Below are 23,670 nucleotides of genomic sequence, written 5' to 3' on the forward strand. Positions count from 1 at the left end.
CATAAAACATAACTGCAAAGTTTCCAAATGAGAATCTGTAATGGAAGAAAATGAAAAAAGAATAAGGAACTGAGTTAAAATTGGGCATGCTTTAATACTGTCATTTATCATCAGTTGTGCTAGAATAATTTAAATTCCACTAGCTTATTTTTTGTTGTTGGGAAGCAGTATACATATATATATTATATTATATATATATACATATATACATATATATATAAAAGATGTTCTAAGAATGACAGCTAAATTCACTGCCACGTACTATTGTTGATATAAAGTTTGAATACTAGATGAATGGGATCTCATACAGTATTCTATGCAGCAAAAGCCGCAAACCTTAAGGATATGAATTGTTAGTGACCCCATTGCAGCTTTGCTAGTAAGTGTTGCAGAGCCATAAAAAATCCTTTTAAATAAGATGGTGACCTTGGTGCTAAATATGAAGGCGCACGGCTTTAAATGGATTCAGTCGTCATACGGATCAGAATTAGCCTGTATCCAGCTGGGGTCAACTAAGGGGCCACTTTCTCTTTATCGACAACCTACTGAAGGTCAAAATTGCAGGAGACAGGCTTTCACCTTCATGTAAACTAGTGACACATCGTGTGTTGGCAAAAGTCCTAAGCAGATGACCTTGGTCCCCTGAAAGCTGGTCCGCACTCTTGGGCTACCTCTGCAATGTTTACAAAGCAGCTCAGGGCGTAAAGGGGTTGGGATCGGAGACCCAGAATATGGAGTGTTCTGCCCCACCGCGGGGCTAGCAGCTTTCAAAGCCCCCTTGGCGCAATTTCGGAGCCGATTCATTCCCCAACAAAATCGGGAGCGTCCAAGTTCAGGCACGTTCCTCGGTTGGGTTGACCACGGGACTCGCCAACACTCCAGAGGGCTCCAGGGCGTTTCCGGAGTGTACCGCCGGCTTTCTGTCGGGCCACAGACCACGGTGGCTCAAAAGAGGCATCGCCCCCTCTTCCCAGTGCCAATATGGCGACCAACCTGGTGGGACTCCGAGGAGGCGCTAGCTACTTCCCCTTCCCAACAGCCCCTGCGCTGGCGACGACGGCAAGCAGGAGGGGAGCGGAGCTGGCGGTGGAGGGCGGGGCAGAGCGCGGCGCCCTCCCGCCCGCACACCGGCCCCGCCCCGCGTCCGTGCGTCCAGGCCTGGAGCCCTCTCCCGGCCGGGTGGCGCGCGCTGCCTGCCGGGATACTCGGCCCGCCCAGCCAGTCCTCCCCGCTTACGCCGCGGCTGCGAGATCCGCGTTTTTCCCAAGATGGTGGCGCTGGGCTCGGGGTGACTGTAGGAGACGATAGAGCCCGACTCGCCTTCGCCGGAACCTCGACACACCGCCCTTCTCTTGCTCGCGCACCCCGCCTCCGCGTAGCCTTCCGCCGGCTCGGGCGCCCGCCATCCGCCGCCGCGCCGACTTGCGCTTCACCTCTGCCGACCCGGCGCTCACGGCCGCGGGCGGCGGCGCCTCTCTCGGCTCTACTTCGGGTCTGTGCTCGGACCACCTCGCACCTAGCCCCGGCCAGGCGGGCCGCGTAGCCCCCCGGTGCGGACAGGCAGCGGCGGAGCGGCGGCTGGCGACGAGCGCGGGGTTTTCTGCGGCCCCTGCGCCTCCTTTCCCGGTCTCGGTCTCCGGAGAAGGAAGCGCGGGTCCCGCATGAGCGCCGGCGGTGGCGGCAGCGAAAGGGAACGAGGCGGTGGCGGGCGGAGGCGGCGGGTGAGGGCTGCGACGACCAGTGAAGCGGCTGCTGCTGCTGCTGCGGGGGCCGCAGCCCAGGCGCGGGGGCGACGACAGGTCAGTGTGGCTGAGGACCGGGTCTGGGCCGGGGCGGCCGGGTGGCACCTCCCATCGTCTCCTCGGCCGCCCAAGTCCCCCTTCGGGGCAGGCTCCGGCGAGGGTAGGGACGCCCCCACCCCCGCCGGGGCGAGTGTCTGGGGGCGCGCGCGGTCTGGAGAGGCCGGTGCCAGAAGTAGGCCTCTGCTAGCAGCGGCTGCTGCTGCTCCTGCCGTGACTGTCAGTCCTGGCTGGGCGCCGCAGGGAGGGAGGGTTTTGTCGCCCGAGGGGACACGAGCGGGCCCGGGGCGGGGCGTGCTGGCGATCGAGAGGTGGCCCTTCTTGGAGTGGGGCTAGTAGGGCCGGCCTGGGCCTCTGGCTGGGAAGGGCTGGCCCTTTCCTTCCAAGGGGAGCTCTTCCTCGCTGTTTTCGAGGTTTTGGCCTTCTTGGTGAAGAAATATTTAGACGTGTGCTTTGGTGGGTTGGGGTTTTGGGGGTGGACTGGTGGGGAGGGAGGGCGGATGAAGTGTTAAATCAAGCCCAAGGGTTGTGTTCACAGATTACTCATCGAGATTCTGAAATTAAACGTGAGCTGCTGGGTTTGCTGGAGACTATTAAATGCAAACCTGCAAACAGTTGGCCCTTTTTTTTTTTTACAGTTGAGAAAATGAAAAGGACTCGTCATGGTATGGAGGATTTTGTTGGTAAAGTCAGAATTTAATGCGACAGATGTTTTGATCCATAAAATTGTTAAAAATAATTTTAATATGACGCTGGTTGGTTAATCTTAGAATCCTTGAAAGATAATTTAGTTTCCGAATTTTTTAAAACGTTCTGTGGATATGTTAAAAAAGAAACATTACAAAGTCTGTTATTATATTTATTAAATGGCTAGGGTGCTGTCGAAAATGTCAGCTAATGGCATATGGGATTTACAGTCCGAAATTACCCTCCATCAATCAGAAAGGAATACAGGTATGACCCATAATTTCAGATCATTCCACTATCTTCCATATTGAGAGAAGCAGCAGATTACCCCAGAACTTTGTCTGGGGTCAGGGGGAGAAGGGGGATTGAAATGGAAACGACCTAAAGTTCAGAAGTACAACTGTTAAAAAGTTACTTGTGAAAGACACTTGAGATACCTAGTAAATGTTGTCAAGTGATTTGGACAAGAGGGCTGAGAAGTGTTTATTTTACACCTCTGACGAGTAAGTACCCTTATTTAAGAGATTATTTTGTAAACCATGTAAAAAAGTTTAGAGTTTAGGAAGGTAAAAAGAAGTGGAAATAACTTTGGAATTAGACCCTGCTTGTAAATCTGAACTGCTTATCACATTTTTAATGAAAAAATACAATATTAATGATGGTGCTGCTAAATCCAAAGAATGACCAGAAGCCCATTAAAGAAATTATTAATCATGACAAAACAGAAACAAGAAGTAGCTTGAAGAAATAATGATCTCAGGACTTCCCTGGTGGTCCAGTGGTTAAGACGCTGGGCTCGAAATGCAGGGGGCCGGGGTTTGACCCCTGGTCAGGGCACTAGATCCCGCATGCCACAACTAAGAGCCCGAATGCCACAGCTAAAAGATCCCACATGCCGCAGCTGTAACCTGGCGTAGCCAAATAAATAAATATTAAAAAAAAAAAAGACTTAAACTCCTGTGGCACTAACGGAATGCTTTAAATAGCAAACCAAAAACAGTTTTAAAAAAATTTAAAAATTAGAACGTAAACTATGAAAGTCTTATTGTGTCAGTATTTGCTAAGTAGCATTAATGTGCTGAGTAGCATGTACACGATCTTCTGACATTGCTGGGTTACTGAGGAGTTTACACAGAGACACAAATTACAATGTTCTGATTCATTTTCACAGGTTTTATATGCTGCTTGTATTTCATATCTCTTAAATTTACACTTTTTTTCATGGCTTAAAAAAAAGCTTCGTAAGTAAGTAGTCAGAAGCGAGAGGAAGACACATTCTCATCCAACTTGCCCAGTCCATTTAACAAGATTTGTTGGGTACCTACAGTGTCTTTGACACGTAACATTTAATGTTTTATTCCTTAAACCATAGATCATTTCTAAATGACTCCTCCTCTCTCCCCTCCAAAAACAATCCTCTCTCCCCTTAAAAAAATATTTGGAATAATTTGCTCTTTCTCTCAATATGCAGTCAGTGGAATAATATAAAACTATGGATCATACCTAAATTTTTCAGCCCAAACACTTAAAGTAAGTGTCTGTTTTCTTAAATGATTACTGGTCATGTTCTTCAGTCATGTTTTGCCCTTTTGTTTAGACCTGTAGTTGTATAGGTCAAAATGTAGAAACATGACATTAAGTATACATATACAGCTGTTAAAAAATTAGTTTTATGATTTTTATGAGTGAAGACTAATTTTCAGAAGTGATTTTTCAAGTAAAATACTTGGGTAAAGTTTTAGATGCTCTTTTCATAATGATTCAGGATGACAAAATTTTGGCTGATTTTGATAGTCCCTGCTCTCTCCCCACTGCAAATGTAAAGGTAAAGTATAAAAACCAAAGACATTATGGTATGTATAGTGGAAATAGCTTTGGAGTTAGATCCTGCTTTTAATTCTGGCTTACCCTGGTTGTCTGACCCTTGGCAAGTTACTTAATCTCGAGCCGCAAGTTTTGTCATCTGTAAAATGGGGTGGTGAGACTAACTCAGAGTTGTGAGGATTAAAGCATGTGCAATGCCTAACACATAGGCACTTAATAAGTATTATCCTTTGAAGTCTTCCTACCCAGTTTTTCCGAATGTTCTCAAAGCACCTTATAGACAGTGGACTCTAACATATTATCCTTTACATTGTTACTTTGCTTACTGGTTTTGAACTCACTTTTTAAGGACAAGGACTTCTAGTGTTTACCAGAGAGTGTGTTACCAGAGTATGGATGACTTAGTTATCAGCTAACGTTTATTAGGTATCTACTGTGGCTACTCTGAGCTGAGCTTGGTGTAGGGGCTATAAAGACAAGACTCATGTCTCTGTCTTTTGGAAGTATATAGTCTAGTGACTTTCTCCATATAACACTTTTTGTGAAACCCTGTCAAATAATGGAGCCCCATTCTCCTGGTGCCCTTCCACTCCTCAGGCAGTTCTGTGGACTCAACACCTCCTACTCCCAGCTCCTGTTCTAAAGAATATTGTTTTACTGCTTCCTTTATACACTGTCTGGCACATGTTAGATACTTCATATCTTGGTCCCAATCCTCCACCCAGTGTCTGGCACATAGTGTGTTAGTGTTTGTGTGTATGTATATGTATAAAAAAAATAAATTTACTTTGGCAAGTTGCCTGTAAATACTCTGGTATTTTTCTGGGACAGTCATCATTCTGTCTTCTGGTTATAAATTCACAGAAGTTGTGAGCCTGAGTAGGGCTATTCCTGTTTTACACATGAGGAAATTGAAGTGCAGAGCTTTAAGATGGTTTTCTTAAAGTCACCAGGTGGCAGAGCCAGGGCACATTTTGAGCCTCTGGACTCCAGGTCAGGACTCTGCACATAATGGTACATGTTCTGTCTTACCTGTTAGGAGGAGTGTTACTTTGCTTTGAGAATGCCCACCCACCTTATTGCAGTTAAGTGAGTATTTTCTATGATATTAGTAGAAGGCAACCTTCAACAAGATGCCTTTTCTGACCATAGCAGTTACTGGAGGAAGTGGGGCTTTTTCTTCTAATAAAGAAAATAAAGTAAAATTACAGTAAGTGGAAATAGTGTTAATCTACAAGCCTATATCCTATGTCCAAAACATGAGATGTTTGAAATACTTAAAGATGCTACATAAATAGGTTTTTCCTTTTTCTTTTTTTTTTTTGGCTGCACCATGCAACGTGCGAGATCTTAGTTCTAGGGATCGAACCCACGCCCCCTGCAGTGGAAGTGCGGAGTCTTAACCACTGGACCACCAGGGAAGTCCCTATAAATAGTTTTTTAATGAGATTACTTACAAATACATGATAAATTTCTTTGCCAACTTTTCATTTAATCTCAAAATTGTCACAGTGCTTTGATCTGAGTTATCTGTTATCTTTAACATAAATACCATTATGGATAGTAAGTTAAAAAAAAAGATTAAGTATAAGGTCTATCTGAAAGTGAAATAAGGCTAGTACTTTTTTTTTTTTTTTTTTTTACTGTTGTTTGCACATGAGATTTAGCTGACAGTTATTACGGTTTGATTCTAAGCCTTGTGACTGTGAACGCCCTAAAATTATATATAAAAATTTAAGTGCTTTAGAGTCTCAACAGGTTCTGTGAACGAAAGCCATGGAGAACCATTGATGTGGAGGAAGAAACACTAACTTTGGTGTCAGAAGATTGTGGGTTCATCCTTCTTCTCTAGCTTCCTAGCTGGGCATGAGTAGGCCATTTAGCTTTCTAAGCCTTGACTCTGTTCCTTCTGTCAAGTAAAGGTGATACTTGCTTTGTTTCTGAGGAATGATTTTCAAATGAGATCATTCTTGAAAAAGTAAATTAATGGTACTCTGTAAAGTGACCTTATAACTGATTTAGTGACTTGCCCAAGAAAACAGGTTGGTTAGTGGTGGACAGACCGTTGGAACCTTGGTGTATTTTCATGCTTTTCTCTACTAACATTTTTAACCTTTCCATAGAAATATTATTTTTGGAAATACTTAGTATGTGAATTTATTTTATATTTGGTAGCTACATTTGAAATAAACAGTAGATCTTAATAGTTAGTGATGCATTATTCAGTATTATTAGTCCAAAGTCAAATCACTTCTGTAATTTGCTTTACTTTTGACCTCTCCTGTTAATGTGATAAAGGCAAGTGAATCATAAGGTTGACCTGAAAGGAAAAGAGGTTTTCGAGACTTAGAACCTTACTAGATTAAATTATTCCTGAAGTTCAATTTTAGGAAATCTTCTGGAATCTCACATAAGATGTCATATGTGGATTGTGGAAGAGAATCCTAAGTAAGACTTCATTAATTAAAGTCAACATCTGTGCTGCAAATAAAGCAAGGAGGTGGTGTACAAGCCCTGAACACTTAACCCAAGTAGGATAAAAATCTTCTTTCAATGAAACTCTTGGCTTGCCAGTGTGGAGACTACTGTGGTGACTCTTTAACAGTTCATTGTGTTCCAGAAGTTGATATTCTGTACCCTTTGGGAAGAGATGAGGTTAGTCAAGCACAGATCCCTTTATGTTGCAGAAATAAAACATGAAACTTTTTTTTTTTTGACCTGTCTCTTTGTGGTATGCAGGCTTGTAGCTCTTTTTTAGGTCTTAATAGGTGTCCATTTTTCATACTTTCAGTAATTCAGAATGTTCCTTTTCACATTTGAGACAAGTAGTGCTACACACAAATTACATAGCTAGGGGCTGAATGAAGATGCTACCAGTACTTTACACATATTCTTTTCATTTGTTGACTTGTGTCTCCTTGTATCAAAAAGAATGGCTTATCCATTTCAAGTCTCTAATAGACGTCTACCTCAGCAGTCTCCTTGAATGTGAGAAATAGTCTTAGGATTAATTGCCCTTGTGAGCTGTAGCCAATATGCTAACTCAGTTATTTTTATATTCTTTGTGATGCAGCGTAAATTCTGAATTTTCCTTACGAATTAAATATACAAACAGTAGAAAGAATAATACAACAACCATGTATGTACCACTCAGTATGGACAAATGTCACATTTTGTCACTTGCACTCTTTAGCACCCTTTCTAAAAGGGATGTTCTTTATTTTCTTCTCAGATGATAGCTCTAGCACTGCAGATACCACTACAGGAATTTCTTCATACAACAAATACTTTCCTATCTTTTATCATATGTAAAGCATAATCCTGATTTTTGGAAGGGAAAGGATGAGATGCCCAGCAGTGTTTTCTATATAAAGCTAATGGGTCACAGGGAGAAATTTGGGTTATTTCCAGCTTATTAATTACCTTAGTACTTTTTTCTTAGGAATTCTGCTTATTGTGCCTTGTGTTTCTATTTGCCAATATTGATAACCTTACAGTGTGCCATGAATAAGGATACTAAATATTTACCTTTGCTAAATAAAGTTTTTGTTTTGAGAATTAAAAAATACCTGTCTTTTGAACACCTATTGTATGTGACATGTATACTAATTGATAAATCCCATTTCACACAAAGAATATTTAGGTAACATTTTTTCTAGTTTTCTGAAGTGAGCTGATAATGTGCCATATTCCATGTTGGTGATAGAAAACTATGCTGTTTAAGATAATCCAAATTTAGAGCTCCTAAGAAATGAAAACCTTCCCTAATTAGTTAAGCTGCTTCATTCATATTCAATTTCTTACACATTTTGCTATGTCTGTAACATATTGTTATAGAATGTTTATGTCCCCCCCAACCCCCAAATTCATATGTTGAAATCCTGACCCCCCATTGTGATGGCATTAGATGGTAGGGCCTTTGCGAGTTGATTAGGTCATGAGAATGGAGCCCTCATGATGGAATTAATGCCCTTTAAAAGACTCCAAAGAATTCCCTCCCTCCCTTCTGCCACTGTGAGGATCTAGCCAGAGGATGGCCATCTATGAAGCAGGAAGGTGATTCTCGCCAGACATCACATCTGCCGGTGCCTTGATTTTGGACTTCCTAGGCTCCAGAACTGTGAGAAATTTTTGTTGTTTATACACCACCCAGTCTATGGTATTTTGTTATATAAGCAGCCTAAATGGACTAGGACACATATCAAACATGTTTAAAGAACAGAGGAGGAAAATAGGAAATTAAATGGATAAAGTTTGGTAGCTAACGTAGGGGTACATTGTGCTTGATAAAATGGAACTGCTTTTTTTTTAATTTTATTTTACTTTTTATAGAGCAGGTTCTTATTAGTTATCTATTTTGTGCATATTAGTGTATATATGTCAATCCCAATCTCCCAATTCATCCCACCACCACCACCGCCGCCCCCGCCACTTTCCCCCCTTGGTGTCCATACGTTTGTTCTCTACATCTGTCTCTATTTCTGCCCTGTAAACGGGTGGAACTGCTTCTTAAAAGTTGACTTTAATGTTGACATGAGAACACTTAAGTATAATATACTAGAAAAGCTGAACAAACATTAGACTTTCATATACATAAAACTAGATTTCTGCATTTAAAATCATCTATTTCTTTAAATTTAATTATTACCCAGTGTACTATATTTCATATTATCTTCAAAATAAAAAGTAAAATCTTAGGGTTTCATTTAACTCAGTATCTGAGTCAGTCTCCTCCCTCCTCAAAATTCCTCTTACATGTTTTGGGTAGATGAAGGGTAGGGAGGGGTGAACTTAAAAATAGATGGATCCAAGTTGTAAAATATTGATAGGTCACTTATCTCAGCTGAAATTAAACTGTTTACTCCTGGATTGAAGATTCTGTGTGAACACTAAATATTTGCTGTCTCTCTCTCTCTCTTTTTTTTTTTTTCCGTGTGCTGTTTTAGGTATTTGTAAGTGCTGGATGAATGAGCTACTTTTTAGTTAGTTCAGGACTACTTTTAGATATGTGCTGTGGGCTAATGAACTATGATCAGGATATAATGAAGTATGATCTGGAACAATCCTCTAGGCCTCAGAACTTCAAGTAATTTTAAGTAAAGATGGACTAGGGGTCAGCCTGGATAGTGGGCCAGAGACCCACTTTACTGCCTATTCCTGTGCTGAATTTGACAAGGCACTCCTAGGAGAGAGAGAGAGAGAGAGAGAGAGAGAGAGAGAGAGAGAGTGAGTGTGTGTGTGTGTGTGTGTGTGTGTGTGTGCGCGCACATGTGCTCACACATGCCCATTCCATATTACTAACTGACACCAGATTTTGAGAAATTGGGGCTGATCGCTATTCAGCCTACCAAGGTTTTCTCTCCAGCGAACAAGGTCTAATCCCCATAAGTGCTTTTTTAGCTACGTAGTATGTGTTTAAAATGGCGATGACTACAATAGTATTTATTTTGTGTTCTTATTCTGATATCTTTCCTTAGTTCTTTTATAAAGGAAGTAGTTTGGATTAGAAGATCTCCAAAGTAATTTTCGGCTTGGATATTATATGCTCACTTTTTTCTTTTTAAAATATATGTATATATTTTAATTAAAAAAACATTTAAAACAGTAAATAATATATCAGGTACTTATTTACCCATCACTCAGAACTATAAATTATGCCTTTTGATCCTTAGCGAACCAGACGCAGTCTTACATATGCATTTGTAGCCACCTCACCCCCAAGTCCTATTACCTTCTCTCTTTACCCAAGGTAATAACTATCCCGAGGTTCTTGAATTTCATATCCTTGTTTATACTTTTACTGTATATGTGTACTTGTATCTGTAAGTGCTATATATGGTGTTGGATTTTGTGTTTTAAAATTTTTACAAAATGGTATTGTTACTGTACATATCTTTCATCAGCTTTTTTTTTTTTAAAACTATTTTTTGGGATATGTATGTTGATGCATGTAGCTCTAGTTTAGTTTAACTGCTGTATAGTACTCCATTGTATGATAATATCAAATATATGTGTCCCACTACTAATGGATATTTTGAGTTTTTTCCTTTTTCGCTATTATAAACGATGCTGCAGTGATCATGTTAACACATTTCTTTGTGCACATATTTCTTTGGGAAGATTCATGGAAGTGAAACTGCTGGGAAATAGATTGTGAATAACTTTACTGGATGTTGCTAGATTCTTCTCTAAAATGGTTATGTCAGTATATACTTTTTTTTTTTTTTGCTTTACGTGGGCCTCTCACTGTTGTGGCCTCACCCGTTGTGGAGCACAGGCTCCGGACGCGCAGGCTCAGCGGCCATAGCTCATGGGCCCAGCTGCTCCGCGGCATGTGGGATCTTCCCGGCCCGGGGCACGAACCCGTGTCCTCTGCATCGGCAGGCGGACTCTCAACCACTGCGCCACCAGGGAAGCCCGGCTACGCCAGTATATACTTTATCAGCAGTGTACGGACATTTCTTTTTCCAGCATCGTAGCCCATACTTGAGATTGTCAGATTTTAAAACTTTTGCAAATTTGATGGGTGTGAAATTTTAGCAAAATATTACTCTCATTTTAGCATTTCCTTGATTATTCTGGGTGGTGGATATATGGATATGAATTTTATTATTTTCTGTATGTTTTAAATGTTTCATAAAGAAATGGTTTAAAAGAAAATAAGAGACAACGTGTTATACAACGTTTATGTTGTAAAGGATCTTGGAGATCATCTCATCCAACATTCTTTATGATGCAGCTGGGAAAGTTATCAGAATAAGAATAAAATATAAAACCCTACTTATTGTCCTTTGTGATATTCTCTTTTGGGATATATCTCAATTTTTGAAGTGAAGCTCATGAGTCTTTTCTTTTATGATTTCTGTTTTTTATTGAAGAAATCCCTTTTAATATTGTCTGCAAATAGTTGAGAGGTTTTTGTTGTTGTTTATTTTTTTGCATTTAGGTCCATCTGGGAGGGAATTAGGAATCTTTTTTTTTTTAAATAAAAAACGAGTTGTCCCAACATTAAGTATTGAATCTTTTCCCCATTAAATTTTTTAAATATCACCTGTATCATCTGCCAAATGCTTGGGTTTGATTTTATTTTATTTTTTTAAACACTGGTAGTACATTGTTTTATTTCAAATAGCTTTATGTTAAGCTTTGAAGTGTGAGTCAAAGCCTACTCCTTTATTCATTTTCAGAACTTTTATTCTTAGACTTTCACTCTTCCATAATAATTTAAAAGCAGTGTATCAAGTTTCTTTGCGGATATTAATTGGAATTGCATTGAATACATCAATTAACTTGAGAATTGACATAGTTTATCTTGCCATTTATTCTGTATTTTACAGTTTTCTTCCTAAATTCCTTTTATACATACCTTGTTAAATTTATTCCTAGATATTTGATCTATACATATTTTTTTGCACTGTAAATAGGATCTTTTTTCTGTTACATTTGATCATTGCTGGTGTTAATTTTGTATCCATTAACTTGGGTGAACTCCATCAGTTTTATTAGTTTATAATTCTTTTAGATTATTATAAACAACAATTCTGTCTTTTCCAGTGAACTTTTAAAAATACAAGTCTAACTTTGTTACTTTCTGTTTAAAATTATTCTTTGGCTTTCTGTGGCTTTTAGAATAAAATGCAGAATCCTTAATTGGTCTACAAGGTCCCATCTGATCTGGATTCTCTCTGCCTCCTAAGATTTAATTCACACTCTCCTTTGTTTGGAACCACCTAACAATATTGGCCTTTTTTTCAGTTTTTTGAACTATCCAGGCTCCTTGTTGCAAACCTTTTGCCCAGTGCATTTCAGTCTGCCTAGAACACAGTTAGCCAACAAATTTTATCCATCCTGTAGGGTTCAGCCTAAATATTACTCAAGGAAGCCTTCCTTTTAGAATCTCTTTGTACTTACTAGTATTAGGGCTTTCTTGTACGGTATGGTTATTGAATTCTGTGTTTCCTGAATAAGTACTTAGCTCAACTGACATTAAATAATTACTTTTGAATTGAAGATTCAATGAGAAAAATAAATGTCGGTCTCATTTTTTTTTCATGCGCAGTTTCAGGCATTTGTCAGTGTTGGATGTTTACTGATTGATCAGAATTGCATTTTTTTTCCAGTTAGAGAAATATTACTCCAGTTGGTAACTGCTCAAAAGAAAATTTGTAATTAGGTTACACTTAAGTATTTTACTAGACATTAATAGAAAATTAAATGTTCTCAATGTTTAATATTTATGTCCTTCGAGTATGGATGGTCTTTAGAAAAACAATTTTCTGTCTTTTAACAGATGCAATCTAGTTCACTTAAAATTATATGTTGTGAATTTTTTTTTTTTTTTTTTTTTTGCGGTATGCGGGCCTCTCACTGCTGTGGCCTCTCCCGTTGCCGAGCACAGGCTCCGGACGCACAGCCTCAGGGGTCATGGCTCACAGGCCCAGCCGCTCCGTGGCATGTGGGATCTTCCCAGACCAGGGCACGAACCCGTGTCCCCTGCATCGGCAGGCGGACTCTCAACCACTGCGCTACCAGGGAAGCCCATATGTTGTGAATTTTTGAAAGCATTTTGAAGTTAAATTAGAAGCTAATGGTCTTTTATCCTTAATTCAGATTTTATGACTTTAGATGCTACATTTGTTAGATGAAATGTAATAAATTAAACATAAAATAGTGTTTATGATTATTTCTAGGAAAACTCACCTACCTTTAGTTATTTTAGTATATTGCATTATAAATACTTTTTGTGTGTGCGCTGAATACTAATGTAATTCTGTGTTTAATTTTAGGTTAAGTTCTATGTAAGATTGAACTCAATTTAACTATTGTGCAGAAAGAACCCAGAGGAAAATTTCAGAATAATAAGTCATTGGGACTATGTGTGTGGCACATTGCTTCTGTTTTCAGATCATGGAATTGTTGATTGTAATAAGTGATTTATAATTAAAGTCAGGAAATTGAAATAATTCTGGTAATTTGGAATTTTTAAAGGCTTTCCATAGATGACACTTGGGATCTACACTGAGATAAGATTCTCTCACTGCTAGTAAGTCACATAATAAACACTTAAGTAAACACTGGGGAAAGATAGCATTTTAATGTTGGCAGATCATGGGTTTACCTTTTATAGTTTTTCAGACAGGTAAATAAGCATAGTTTGTTTACTTTTGAAAATGTTCACAGAACCCAGAGAGAGGGGAGGGCCAAGGGTCACATTAGAGAGTTCCGTTCTTTTCTAATGCACAGTGATTGTGATCCTAAAATTTTACTCCTGTATATAAACTGACCATACACCGAGATTTGCCAGCATGGCCTCAATTTTAAATGTTAGGTTATTCCTGTAAATCATAAAACCAGAAATCCTAGAACTTTCATATTTCCAGAGAGCCTTTTATATGTCATGGTTGGTTGCTCCACCCCTCAAATATTGGTGTGTAGAATTAATTATTTTTGAGAATAAGGAAATACAGAAAAAAATACGTATTTTTAAAGTATAAAAAGAAGTGAAAGTTTTCCTTCCTTAGCCAATTCCAAAACTTAACTGTTGTTCAATTTAAATGTAGAAAAACATAAAAACATCTGGTGAATACCAAACAAATACATCTGTGTAACAGATACTTGTAGTTTTTTTCTTTTTTGGGGTGGTTTATAAAAAATCATTCCATACACTTTTTATAATTTCCAACTTTATTGAGATATAATTCACATACTATAAAATCCACCATTTAGAGTGGGTTTTAGTATATTCAATTGGCAACCATCACCATTACCTAATTTTAGAACATTTTCGTCATCCCCAAAAGAAACCCTGTACCTGTTAGCAGTCATTCACCATTCTTTCCTTCTTCAGCCCCTGAAGAGTGGCAACCACTAATCTGCTTCCTTACTTTATGGGTTGCCTATTCTGGACGTTTCATATAAATGGAATCATAAAATATATGTCCTTTTGTGTATGTCTTCCTGTACTTAAATGATATTTTGGAGGTTCATATTACATTGTATGAGTATACACATACTGTTTATTCAGTAATCAGTTGATAACTTTGGATTGTTTCCATTTTTTGGTTATTATGAATCATGTTACGAACATTCATATATAAGCTCTTTTGTGTGGACATATAAATTCATTCTCTTGGGTAAGTACCTAGGAGTGAAACTGTTGGGTCTTAGCTAACTAACTGTGTTTAACGTTTTGAGGAACTGCCAAACTTTTTTTCCAAAGTGGCTGCACTATTTTACAGTTACATCAGCAGTATATGAGGGTTCTTTCTAATTACTTCCTTGACAAACCAATTGTCTGTCCCTTTTATTTTAGCCATCTTGTGGACGTGAAGGTATCTTTGTGATTTTGATTTGCATTTGCTAAATGACTAATGATCATCATTTCGTGCCCTAATTGTCCATCTTCACAGATCTATTTAGATCCTTTGCTGTTTTAAAATTGGGTCATTTTTCTTTTTATTGTTGGCTTTTAAGCGTTTTTATGTGTCCTGGATACAAGTCCCTTATCAGATATATGATTTCCAAGTATTTTCCCCCAAAAGGTTGTTTTTTTCACTTTCATGATTGTTTCCTCTGAGGCACACAAGTTATAAATTTTGGTGAAGTCCTGTTTGTTTTTCTTTTGTTGTCTTTGGTGTTATTTATTGTGTTGGCCAAAAAGTTTGTTCAGGTTTTTCCATACATCTTACAGAAAAACCCGAATGAACTTTTTGGCCAACACAGTAAGAAACCATTGTCTGACCAGTCATATAGATTTATACCTGTTTGCTTCTAAGAGTATTGTAGTTTTAACTCTTACATTTATGTTTGTCATCTGTTTTGAGTTAATTTTTGCATATGGTGTTACATGAGGTAGGGGTCCAACTTTATTATTTTTACATATAGATATCCAGCTGTCTCAGAAACATTTGCTGAAAAAGACTATTCTTTCCCATTGAATTGTCTTGGTACCCTTGTTGAAAATCAACTGGCCATAAATGTAAGAATTTACTTCTGGACTCTCAGTTCTCTTCCATTAATCTGTATGTCTGTTCTTCAGCCATTAATACACATTCTTGGTTACTGTAGATTTGTAGTAAGTTTTGAAATTGGAAAATGTGAATATTCAAACTTGGCTCTTCTTTTTTTGGCTGTCTGGGTTCCTTGAATTTCTGTGTGAATTTTAGGGTTAGCTTGTCAATTTCTGCAAAAAGGGCAGGTGGGATTTTGATAAGATTTGTGTTGAATATGTAGGTCTATTTGAGGAGTATTGCTACCTTAGTATTATGTCTTTTGATCCATGAACATGGGATGTCTTTCTGTTTGTTTAGGTCTTTAATTTTTTTGTGTGTTTTGTAGTTTTCGTTGTACAGGTCTTACACTTCTTCTGTTCAAAAGAAATGTATTTTATATATTCCTAAGATTCATTCTTTTTGATGTTATTGCTTATGGAATTTTTCTTAATTTTATTTTCAGATTATTCATTGCTTGTGTATAGATTTTTGTCCTGAACTTGTATTCTGTACAACTTGTTTTTTTCCCCTCTTAACTGTTTGTTATAGAAATCTTTTCCATGTGAGTGGTTACATGTGCATCTACCTCATTCATTTAGCAAATATTTATTGAGCACCTACTATGTCATAGGCATTTTTCTAGGTGCTAGTGGAGACAGCAGTGTACAAAATCCACCAAAACTCCTGTTTTCATGGAACTTATACTTAGTAGGGAAAGAGAGATCATAAACATCAAAAACAAGATATGTAGAATATATCGTATGTTGCATAGTACTTCTAAGGAGAAAAATGAAGTGGGGTATGAAGTATTTGAGAGTGCAGGGGTTGAGTGCAAATTTTAGTGTGGCCAGAGAAAACCTCACTGAGATGATAACTTGAGTAAAGAACTGAAGGAGATGCGAGAGCTAGCCATGTGGATGACTGGGGGAAGAGCACTTCAGGCAAAGGGTGTAGTAAGTAAGGAAACACTGAAGTGGGAGAGTGCCTGATGTGTTTGAGGAACAGTGAGGTGGCCTGTGGGGCTGTAGAAAAGTTAATGATGGAAATCGAGTCAGAAAGGGAATGTAGGATACAGATCATTTGGTCATAATAAAGAGTTTGACGTTTACCTTTGAGTGAGATGGGAAGCCATTGAAGGTTTTTGAGCAGAGTGGAAAGTTCTGACTTAGGTTTTAGCAAGATCACTCTGGCTGCCATGTTGATCGTAGATTGAAAGAGAAGGGCAGAATCAAGAGACCAGTTGGCAGGCTATTACAGCAGTACAGATAGGAGGTGATGACGGTCGGTTGGACAAGGTGAGGCCTATCAGGTTGGTGAGAAGTGGCTGAATTATTGATACGTGTTGAAATTATAGTCTGTAGGATTTGGTAATAGGTCAGATATAAGTGTGAAATAAAGGGAGGAGTAAAAGATGACACAGGTTTTGGCTAGAACAACTGAAAGTATGGAGTTGAACAGTACTTTTTAGTTACTGCATTAAATCTATGTGTGGTATCACAGCCCACGTAACTACAGGTAATTTTACCGTATCAGCTTGGTGGAAAGGGAAACAAAAGAAAAAACTCAAGAAAGGAAAAGAATGTTAAGATGTGGAACATATGTCCTGAAGTAAACTTGATAGAAGACTATCAATTTTTTGACTTCTATCAGCCTTTAGAACTGAACTAGGAAACTAACTCAGAGTTCATAATATATTTTGAAACTCTTTATTGTGGAATTTAGGTTGTTTAAAATTTTTTTTTTTTTTTTTTTTTTTTTTTGGTACACGGGCCTCTCACTGTTGTGGCCTCTCCTGTTGCGGAGCGTAGGTTCAGGACGTGCAGGCTCAGCGGCCATGGCTCACGGGCCTAGCCGCTCCACGGCATGTCGTATCTTCCCGTACCGGGGCACGAAGCCGTGTCCCCTGCATCGGCAGGCGGACTCTCAACCACTGCGCCACCAGGGAAGCCCTGTTTTCAATTTTTGATATTACAAATAATGGTACATATTATTTCTGTAAGGTAGATTTCTATAAAATGACTGTTAGACCATGAGGCTATGTCAGCTTAAAGATTTGATAGATACTGTCAATTACTCTTTAAAAAAAAGCTTTTTAATCAAGTTTCATTCCCAGCACATTGTGTAGGACTGCTGATTTACCTCATTGCTTATTATATAGTATCTAGTCATGAGATTAGAATTTTTTGATATAGGTGAATCTATCTATCCTTTATGGCTTCTGAGTTTCACCATGCTTACAAAGATAATACAGAAATCTCATATTTTCTAGCACTTCTATGAGGTTACTTTATAGGTTTAGATTTATAGATTTAGATCTGAATACATTCAGCATTTTTTTGAATATTGTATGATTTAGGTTTAGATTTGGATTGCATTTGGCATATGTTTGGATGTTGTGTGAAAATATCTAACTTTTCTAAGTTCTAATATCTAAATATCCCCACTTGGGCAGCTAATTCTCTAGACCAGCGGTTCCCAACCTTTTAGGCACCAGGGACCGGTTTTGTGGAAGACAGTTTTTCCACGGACAGGGGGTGGGGGTGAGTCGGATGGTTTAGGCGGTAACGCGAGCGATGGGGAGCGCAGATGAAGCTTCTTCGCTTGCTCGCCTGCCACTCACCTCCTGTTGTGTGGCCCTGTTCCTAACAGGCTGCGGACCAGTACTGGTCCGGGGGTTGGGGACCCTTGCTCTAGACCACCTAAGGGATCCTTTCCCCACTGATTTAAAATACCATCTTTTTATATATTGTTTTCATAAACTAAGAAAAAAATCATGTTTATTGAAGTACTGAATTTATATCCAGTAAAGTGCACCTTTTTTTTATTTTTAAAATTTATTTATTCATTTATTTAACTTTTTTTTTGGCTGCATTGGGTCTTCATTGCTGTGCGCGGGCTTTCTCTAGCTGCGGCGAGTGGGGGCTACTTTTCGTTGTGGTGGCTTCTCTTGTTACGGGGCACAGGCTCTAGGTGCACGGGCTTCAGTGGTTGTGGCACGCGAGCTCAGTAGTTGTGGCTCACGAGCTCTAGAGCGCAGGCTCGGTAGTTGTGGTGCATGGGCTTATTTGCTCCGTGGCATGTAGGATCTTCCTGGACCAGGGATCGAACCCATGTCCCCTGCATTGGTAGGTAGGTTATTTATTTTTTCTTTTTTGCGGTACGCAGTCCTCTCACTGTTGTGGCCTCTCCTGTTGTGGAGCACAGGCTCCGGACGCGCAGGCTCAGCGGCCGTGGCTCACGGGCCCAGTCGGTCCGCGGCATGTGGGATCCTCCCGGACCAGGGCACGAACCTGTGTCCCCTGCATCGGCAGGCGGACTCTCTCAACCACTGCACCACCAGGGAAGCCCAGCAGGTAGATTCTTAACCACTACGTCACCAGGGAAGTGTGTGGTAGTTTTATGTTTAAATTTATAAGGAACTGATGAACTATTTTCCCAATGGTTATACCATTTTGCATTCTTACCAGCAACGTATGAGAGTTCCATTTCTTCCAAATCCTTGTCAGCATTTGATACTCTCAAATAAATTGCAGACATTCTCATGGATGTGTAGTGGTATCCCACTGCAGTTTCTTTTTCTTTAATTGTAGTAAAATATGCATAACATAAAATTTACCATCTTAACCATTTTAACTGTACAGTTCAGTGGCATAAATTATACTCACATTGTGCAACCATCATTCTTAACCCATTTTTGAAACTTGCTCATCATCCCAAACTGAAACTCCATCCCCATTAAACAGTAACCCCCCAATTTCTTCCTCCTCCCTCCAGCCCCTATTCTACTTTCTGACTACGAATTTGACTTTTCTAGGTGCTCATGTAAGTGGAATCCATGTGATGTTTGTCCTTTTGCTTTTGGCTTATTTCACTTAGCATAATGTCCTCAAGGTTCACCCATGTTACATCATATATCAGCATTTCCTTTTTAAAGCTGAATAATATTCTATTATGTGTATATACCACATTTTGTTTAATCATTCTTTCATTGATGGAGACTTGAGTTGCTTCCTTCCTTTGACTGTTGTGAATAGTGCTGCTATAAACATGGGTGTTAAAAATAGATCTCTTCAAGTCCCTGCTTTCAGTTCTTTTGGGTATATATCTAGGAATGTAATATATCTAGTAATTTTGTGTTTAATTTTTTTGAAAACCAATATACCATTTTCCATAGCAGCTGTACTGTTTTACCTTCCCACAAGGGTCCCAGTTTCTCCACATCTTTGCTAATACCTTGCTAATGTGTTGTTTTTATTTTTAAAAAATAATTGCCAGATAATGGGTGTGCAGTGTCATTGTGGTTTTAATTTACATTTCCGTGATGACTAATGATGTTGATGTTTTCATGTATTAATTGGTCACATGTATGTCTTCTTTTGTGAGTATCCAAATATTTTGCACATTCTTTTTCTTTTCAGGATACAGGTCCTTTTTTAGATAGGCATGTATTCTGTATCATTACTGATTTTTTTTGGGGGGGATACTTACTTTATTAATTAACGAGAGGAGTGTTGAAATCTTTAACTATAGTTGTGAACCCACTATCTTTTCTTTCACTTCTCTTCATTTTTGCTTCCATGTATTTTCTTTATTTATTCTTTAACTTTTTGGCTGCGTTGGGTCTTTGTTGCTGCGCGTGGACTTTCTCTAGTCACGGCGAGTGGGGGCTACCCTTTGTTGTGGCATGCGGGCTTCTCATTGCGGTGGCTTTCCTTGTTGCAGAGCACGGGCTCTAGGCAGGCTTCAGTAGTTGCAGCACACGGGCTCTGTAGTTGCAGTATGTGGGCCCCTAGAGCGTGCGGGATGCGGTAGTTGCGGTGTGCAGGCTCTAGGGCGTGCAGGCTTCAGTAGTTGTGGCACGCAGGCTCAGTAGTTGTGGCTTGTGGGCTCTAGAGCTCAGGCTCAGTAGTTGTGGCTCATGGGCTTAGTTGCTCCGTGGCATGTGGGATCTTCCCGGACCAGGGATCAAACCCATGTCCCCTGCATTGGCAGGCTGATTCTTAACCACTGTGCCACCAGGGAAGTCCCCGTGCTTCATGTATTCTCAAGTTCTGTTATTAGATGCATTCACATTTAGGACTGGAAGATCTCCTTGATGAATTGATTCTTTATCATTAAGAAATGTCTCTGTTCTCTGGTAATGTTCCTTGTCCTAAAGTCTGCTTTGTCTGGTATTAATATAGCTACTTCTCCTTTCTTAGGATTCGTGTTTGCATATTATATCTTTTGCTGTCTCTTTATTTTCAACTTATATGCCATTATATTTAATAAGTCTTTTAGATAGTGTATAGTTGCATTTTTTGGATTTTTTACAGTCTCTGCTTTTTAATTTGAGCGTTCAGTCCACTTATATTTATTGTAATTTTCAATAGTAACACTACCAGGTTACTATTTGTTTTCTAGTTGTACCATTTATACTACCTTCTTTTTTTCTTCCTTTCCTGATTTCTTTTGGATTGAGCATTTTTTCGGAAGTCTGTTTTATCTCCAGTATTAGCTTATACCTACCTCTGTTTTTTTTCCAGTGGTTGCACTAGTATTTACAGTATGCACCTTAGTTTATTTCAGTCTGCCTTCAAAATTAGACCTCTTAGAGTATAATGTAAGAATTCTAATACGTTATAAATTCGTTTACCTTTTTGCCATTGTAGTCTTCCATTAATTCCCGAATAGAATTTCTGATTATTTCTTTAAACAGTCAGTTGTTTTATAAAGAAATTTAAAAATGAAAAGCAGCATTCTTTGATGTTTTGCCCATATTTTCCATTTTCATTTCTTTTCCTTTGTGTAGATTTGTGTGGACTTTTTTCATGGACCTAAGTTTCTATGTGGTGGTGTTTTCATTCTACTTGAAGAATTAAAAAATTTCTAAAGCACCAGGTCTATTGGCCAAAAATATATTTCAGCTTCTATTTGTATGAAAATGACTTTATTTCACTCTTCAACATTTTATTAGGAAAATTTTCAGACTTACATGGATGTGAAATAATTGCAGAATGTAATTCCACAATTAACACTTTACTATATTTACTCTCTTATATCTATCCATCTATTAATTTGTCTTATTTTTTTGATGCTTTTCAAAGTAGGTTGTGGATGTTAGAACATATCATCCTTAACTTCATCATATATAGTAGAATATCTCATCCTTAACTTCATCGTATATAGTCATCATATATAGTCAACTAAAACTTAGAAATTTAGTATTATTTAAATTTAGTATTATTAACTGAATTTAGTATATTGTTCTGGTTATCTATTGCTCCCTAACAGATCACTCCAAACTCATTGTACCGCAAACATCAGCAGTCATTTCTTTTGCTTTTGAATCTGTACTTTTGGCAGAGACTGGCAAGGATAGCTTGTCTTGACTTCAAGCATGTGAGCTGGAGTTGAGGTAACCTAATAAGTTGAGGCTGTTATCATCTAAAGGCTTGCTCACACATCTGGATATTGATGCTGGCTGTCAGGACTTCAACTGGAGCTCTGGTCTAGAACACTTAGATGTTGCTTTTGTATATGGTTGCTTGGCTTCATTGCCAAGTGGCTGGCTTCATCACTGTAGAGTGGCTACGTTCCAAGAGTGAGTAGTATTTCAAGAGACCAAGGCAGAAGTGCATGGCATTTTTATAACCTAGCATCAGAAGTCTAGCTTATAAAAGAGCACACACTTCCACCGTACTTTCTTGATTGAAAGTCACCGAGGCTGCTCAAATTCAAGAAGTCACATAGACCCTACCAGCTGATGGGAGAATGCCAATGTTAACCTTGTAAGAAGAGCATGTGGGATGGATTATATTGTGGCTAGCCATCTTTAGAAAATACAGTCTGCCACATATACCATTCCATGTGTTTTGACAAATGCTTACATCTTTGCAACACAAAGTCCTATCAAGTTATGGAATCTGTACCCCTTCCTAGCCATTTCCTGTCCCCACATTACCCACACCCCTAAGTCAATCATTGTTGTGATCACTTTAACATAGATTAGTTTAGCTTGCTCTAGAATTCCATATAAATATAAATCATGGTACTTATTTGTATAAGGTTTCCCTTAGCATGATGTTTATGAAATTCATCTATGGTACTGCATGTGTCAATAGTTTGTAACTACATTCTTCTCTTAAGGGACACCTGGGCTATTTTCAGTTTCTAGCTGTTGTGAAAAGCCTTCAGTGAACAGCTGTATGAAAGACTTTGTGTAGATATGTATGGTTTCTTTGCTCTTGGGTAAATACCTAGGAGTGCAGTTTGGGTTATAGGATAGTTGCCAGATCTTTTCCCCAAATTGGTTGTTTTGTTTTATACTCTTACCAACAATTGTATGAGAGTTTCCAGTTGCTCTACATTCTTGTCAGCATTTGGGACTGTCAGTCTTTTTGATGTAGCCATTCTGGTAGATGTATAGAGGTTTATCTTCATATTTTGAAGGATATTTATCACTTGATATATAAGTGATATATCAAGTGATAAATATGTCTAGGTTGACAAATTTTTTTTTCAGCATTTGTTTCTGATGAGAAGTCTGTGGTTATACTTATCTTTCTTCCCCTGTACTTAAAGTGTTTTTATTTACCTCTGGCTTTTCTTTAAGATTTTCTCTTCATTGCTGGTTTTCTTTGTGATTATCCTGCTTAGGATTTATTGAGTTTTTGGTTTTGTTTTTTTGGTCTGTGTTTATGTTTTCATCAAATTTGGAAAAGTGTCAGTCATTATTTCTTCACATGTATTTTTTTAAAGTTAGCTCTCTTCCTTCTACACTCTTTTCCAGGGTTACTCTGGTTATATGTATAATGTTAGACCATTTGATATTATCTTCAGGTCATTAACATTTTTAGTTTTTTTGGTCTCTCTGTGCTTTAGTTTACTTTGTCTTGTATTTCACTGTCCTTTTTTTTTTCCCCTGCAGGGTCAAATACTTTCAGATATTTTATATATTTATATAAATATGTATATATTTATTTACTTTTTGTATTTCTAGAAGTTCCGTCTGATTTGTTTTCATGTATTCCTTTGAATCCTTGAGCATATTTATAATAGCTGTTTGAAAGTTCTTGCCTACTGATTCTATCAATTCTTTCATTTCAGGGTCTATTGATTGGTTTTTCTGTTGGTTATGGGCTGTCTTTTCCTGCTTACATATTTAGTACTTTCCTATTGGATACTGAACATTGTTATAGTCTATTGTTGAGTGGCTGAATTTTGTTGTCTTTTAAAGTGTTAAACTTTGTTTTGCCAGCGAGCTAAGTAACTCGCTGGTCAGCTTGATCCCTTCAAGGCTCTATTAGGGTGTATCTAGAGAAGGCTTTACTTTAAGGCTGGTAGCTACTACAAATGCATGGCCCTTCTTAGTTCTCTACTAAATGTCC

The 23,670-nt window shown here is 38.6% G+C and overlaps 1 protein-coding gene across 2 annotated transcripts in view; it reads left to right on the top strand.

The window, feature by feature from the left end:
* Nucleotides 1-1,245: 1,245 nt before the first annotated feature.
* UBE3A (ubiquitin protein ligase E3A) overlaps nucleotides 1,246-23,670 on the top strand; it is a 92,632-nt gene continuing 70,207 nt past the window's right edge. The window contains exon 1 of one of the 2 annotated variants that reach the window (XM_029237093.1): nucleotides 1,246-1,799. The gene's annotated coding sequence lies outside the window, so the exon portion shown is untranslated. The remainder of the gene's footprint in view (nucleotides 1,800-23,670) is intronic. The other variant, XM_029237095.1, reaches the window with a different exon arrangement.

This window comes from Monodon monoceros, unplaced genomic scaffold, assembly GCF_005190385.1.
Source record: "Monodon monoceros isolate NGI ecotype Baffin Bay Population unplaced genomic scaffold, NGI_Narwhal_1 Super_Scaffold_21, whole genome shotgun sequence".
Lineage (NCBI taxonomy): Eukaryota > Metazoa > Chordata > Mammalia > Artiodactyla > Monodontidae > Monodon > Monodon monoceros.